This window comes from Bos grunniens, chromosome 14 (assembly GCF_055505025.1).
Source record: "Bos grunniens cultivar Pamir isolate PY7600 chromosome 14, Bosgru_T2T1.0, whole genome shotgun sequence".
Lineage (NCBI taxonomy): Eukaryota > Metazoa > Chordata > Mammalia > Artiodactyla > Bovidae > Bos > Bos grunniens.
The window spans coordinates 37,851,581-37,856,968 of record NC_141178.1 but is presented as its reverse complement, the minus strand read 5'-3'; positions in this window follow the sequence as shown (position 1 = coordinate 37,856,968).

Genomic DNA, 5,388 nt, shown 5'->3' with positions numbered 1-5,388 from the left:
TGGTAAAATATATTTGGCATTTGTTTGCTCTTAGTGAGAGTGAGATCATAAAGAAGGCTGAATGTCGAAAAATTAATGCTTTTAAACTGTGGTGTTGGAAAAGACTTTGGAGAGTCCGTTGGACAGCAAGGAAATCAAACCAGTTAATCTTAAGGTAAATCAACCCTGAATCCTTATTGGAAGGACTGATGCTGAAGCTGAAGCTCCACTACTTTGGCCACCTGATGTGAAAAGCTGACTCATTGGAAAAGACCCTGGGAAAGATTGAGGGCAGGAGGAAAAGGGGGCAACTGAGGATGAGATGGTTGGATGGCATCACCGACTCAATGGACATGAGTTTGAGCAAACTCTGGGAGATGGTGAAGGACAGGAAAGCCTTGTGTGCTGCCATCCATGGGGTCACAAAGAGTTGGACACAACTTGGCAAATGAACAGCAAATTGCTCTTGGTGAGTATTTAAAGCTGCCTACTTTTTTTTCCCCCCCACATAAGATGCAACTGTGGATTCTTTGGAGAATCCATCCCCACCTCTTATCACTGAGAATTTCTTACTTGCAATTTTCTTGACGCAGAGAATTCTTCAATTTCTGGTTGGAATGCCCCTTCAGCAAGCTCTCTTGCTGGGTAGACAGGCTGGACAACAATAATAAGGATTTGCCCAGGTGGTGGGATCTGAAAACAGCCAATGGCATGTATTTTTTTTTTCTATCATTATATTTAACTCTTAAAAATAGTTGATAAATGATTAAAGGACACAACTTGGAGTTTTTTGTTCTTTTTTGTCAATGCAGATTTCCTTTTAGGTTGTCAAAGAAATGCTTTGTGAAATTAATATGTATATCCTTGAAAATTTGATTTATTCTGTTCTCATTTTTCAGATGAGGAAATAAAAATCTAAGTTTACACAGTTATTTTGTAGCAGGACAAAAGAGTCTAAAACCAGGGTTTCCTACATTTTTAGGACACTGTTCTTTCATCTATATTGTGCCATTAGGGATAATTAATAAAAGTATTGTTTCATGAGTGATGTCAGTGTTTCTATGCTTGTCGTATCTTAAAATATTGCTGCATAGAGTTAAGAAGGAGACGAAAGTTGCTCTAACTCAATTCTTAAACAATCTTTTTAAGATAAGCTTATCCAATCGAAGGGAAGGTAAAAGAGAAATGAGACCACAGTAATTACGACATTTTAAAAAACGTTTCTCTAAGAAACCATAAAGGCCTTGTTATGGTTTAAATAGTGAGCATGTGTGTGTTTATACAATGCATATTGTCATTTTGATACATTCCTCTCCTAAGGAATAAGGGTGAAGGCTAAACAACTGCATAATTAATTTTGGTGTTGTTTCCCAAAGCTATTTAAAATCCACACATGAGTATTGCTCTAATCATCAATTATTAACTATTATTTTCATAAGCCAAATATGAATTGATAGAAATAATTTAGGCTAATCCTCTTCTCACTTTTCACTTTAATATTTCTCCCTATAAAGTGTTTTTAATACTTAAATAATCTCTGAGTATATCCAATATTCTTTGTAAACCTGTAATTTGGGATGCTGTTATTGCTTACTTCCTCTGGAAAAACTGCATTCCCAGGCAATAGTCACAGTTAGATTATGAAATACTCTAATTATGTTGAGTAGAGTGGAAATGATTCTTTGTCTAAATGTTTTGTAATAGTCACATTAAACAAGATTTTAGTTATTATTATGTGATCCTTCCTAGCCTCTGCTTGTGTGCTAAGTCGCTTTAGGCATGTCTGACTCTTTGCAACCCCATGGACTGTAGCCCAGCAGGTTCCTCTGTCCATGGGATTCTCCAAGCATGAACACTGGAGGGGATTTTCCAGACCCAGGGATTGTACCCACATCTCTTATGTCTCCTGCCTTGGCAGGAGGGTTCTTTACCACTAGCATCACCTGGGAAGCCCTTTCTAGCCTCTAGCTTAGTCTAAATTTAAAATGTAATTAGAATTACTATTTTTTTCACTATTCCTTTTTCTGTAATTAATACTTCTCTCTCATATATATATATACATATACATATATGTACATACACATTTATATACACATAATGTATATTTTATACAAGTTTATTTCTAGTTCTCTCTTTATCCAGAGTACCTTATATACGATATATTTGGATTTCTAAGCAACTGTCTGTGTTAAGTATCATCATCAAATACATACAGACCTTATAGGTCTACCATGAGAAAATCAGTGAGCAGACATTCTATGTTATTTCAAAGGGTCAAACTAAGACCCTTTGAACTAGACATCATTGAAAGAAGATCTCAGTACACAGTGATAATGGCTTGCCCCCAGTTAAATGCACAAAGGACTTATTGTTGGGAAGAAACGTCTCCGTCCCCAGAAGGATTTAAGTGAGAGATGGCAACCCACTGCAGTACTCTTGCCTGGAAAATCCCATGGACGGAGGAGCCTGGTAGGCTGCAGTCCATGGGGTCGCAGAGTCGGACACGACTGCGTGACTTCACTTTCACTTCTCACTTTCATGCATTGGAGAAGGAAATGGCAACCCACTCCAGTGTTCTTGCCTGGAGAATCCCAGGGACGGGGAAGCCTGCTGGGCTGCCGTCTATGGGGTTGCACAGAGTCGGACACGACTGAAGTGACTTAGCAGCTTAGCAGCAAGAGAAATCTGAATGGGCTTACATTGAAGTAGAAGACGTCTATAATTCGTCCAAATTCTAAAATTTTAAGATCCTCCTTTAGTTCTGATTTCTAATCATACATTCCCATTCAGAAATGAAACTATCTGACTTTCAGGGATTTACTGATAACATGTTGGCGTAACTGACCGCTAATGGGACTGCGATCAGGTTTGACTAGAAATTACTGCCAAAATGTGCAAATAAAAATTCAGTGACTTGGGTGTGGGAGCCAGAGATCAAGTTTAACTTCTGAATATGCAAAAATGACTTCAATTTCCTCAGAGTAGAGGCCTTCAGGGTTGGGGATGAGAAAGTCAGTGTGTGAAAGAAATGGAGCCCTGCTCTACAAATGGCGGGGCAGCTGCCACTAGCTCGGGAAAGATGAAAGTGAAAGGGAGCCTGTTGCTACATTCTTCACAAGGACCGTGTATGCTGGCAAGTGATAAACAAAAGGTTTACTGAATTCTGAAGCGATTTTTATCTTGTTTCTGGTTATGACTCATATCCCTGTGCATGAGAGCTCAGTTGCTCAGTCATGTCCAACTCTTTGTGACTACATGGACTGGCCCAACAGGCTCCTCTGTCCTTGGGATCCTCCAGGCAAGAATACTGGAGTGGGTTGCCATTTCTTCCTTCAGGGGATCTTCCTGACCCAGCAATTGAACCGGTACCTCTGGTATCTCTTGTGCCGGCAGGCGGATTCTTTACCGCTGAGCCACCTAAGAAGCCCAATTTATATCCCTACTTGCTTTCAAAATGAGATATTAGGCAGTTATGATTTTCTGTTCCTAATGGAGCCCAATTTCTGTTTCTGTAAATATATCTCAGAAATGATCATGTCAACCAAAATGCAAAAATAAAATAAAATGGAAAGATAGACAATATAATAGGGGAAAACCCCCCTGTGTTTTTCATATAGTAAGTGGCATAAAATGACTTTCATGTAGTAAGTAACATTCAAAGGGACACCAGTAAGTGACATTCATTCCTGTTTCCAGAAGCTGGCCCTATTCTAGAATAGGAGACAAGAAAGGAAGTTAGGGTCTATTTTAGCTTAAGGGGCCTGTCTGTTGCAAGACTGGTGTGGGTCTGTGACTTCTCAGAGGATTTGTTATGATAGCTTTGTGTGTTTTCCTTGACTGACTAGAGTTTTTATTACTTTGTATGATATACTGATAATATAGCTGCAGAAGTAATAACATTTTGTATTGTATGATAAATACAATCAAACTTGTCATAACAGAGTCATATTCTTCTTCCAGGAAATACTTATAATTTCTACTGAAAGACAAAGGTATCAGAGGATGTGTGGGAAAATTATTAAGCTTTGCTTCTGAGTCTCTTCTTTCCAAAGAGGATGTCATTGACACAGTAAAGGGAATACAGCAGGATTTTCTGGTCCTTGCCCAGCTTGGCTGGGGTGGTGGAGAATCCCTGTTGTGACTTGCACACTGGCAGATTTTATTACGCAAGTTGTGTATCTCACAATGTTCAGTTCAGTTCAGTCGCTCAGTCATGTCCAACTCTTTGCGACTCCATGAACCGCAGCACGCCAGGCCTCCTTGTCCATTACCAACTGCCGGAGTTCACTCAAACTCATCTCCATCGAGTTGGTGATGCCATCCAGACATCTCATCCTCTGTCGTCCCCTTCTCCTCCTGCCCTCAATCCCTCCCAGCATCAGAGTCTTTTCCAATGAGTCAACTCTTCACATGAGGTGGCCAAAGTATTGGAGTTTCAGCTTCAGCATCATTCCTTCCAATGAACACCCAGGACTGATCTCCTTTAGAATGGACTGGTTGGATCTCCTTGCAGTCCAAGGGACTCTCAAGAGTCTTCTCCAACACCACAGTTCAAAAGCATCAATTCTTCAGCGCTCAGCTTTCTTCACAGTCCAACTCTCACATCCACACATGACCACTGGAAAAAGCATGGCCTTGACTAGACGGACTTTGTTGGAAAGTAGCGTCTCTGCTTTTGAATGTGCTGTGCCAAATGTCAGTTTATTCCCAGGTTCATGGCAACGAACTAATGCTGAAACACAGGGTGACTGGAGTAGTGATGTGGGTTGCTTCATGCTCTCTAACCCAGTATTTCTTAGTCAAGATCTTTCTGATCTTAGTGAATGTTACCTCAGGTGGTTCTGTGGCATTTGGTACATTAGTTTCAACAGGATGTATCATTCAGTACACTCAGCTCGTTCTTGTCAAAGAGATGACCTGTTCAAACAAACACACCAACAAATAAACCATCAAAAATCTAGAGTCAAAAGTAATTAGGACTATATATGCAGTCACCCCCCCATAACCCCCCACCCAGAAGACTCTGTGGTATCTTCTTGGAAAGTTCAATTAATGTTACAAAGATAAAATGAATTTATATGATGTTTTCAGAGGCATTTTTGAGAAGTTTCAGAACTAAGAGAGAAATGTTTTAAGAAATGTTGATAAAATGAAAAAATTATATAAATGCAAGTTCCTTGGTTGATATAAGCTTAGATGACAAACTCTTTGAAGACAAGGACTACATCCTGTTCCACATAATTGTTAGGCAGTATAAAAATGCAGGCTGACTTGAATCAAAGGGGGCTGTCACGTGTGGACAGCTGTGTTTGTCTTTCATTTGTGGGTAAGCAGAGCAGTGCACACGTGACATACTTGTGTAAGGTCATGTGAGTAGGGAAAGACTGACTATGCCTCACAGCCTTTCTC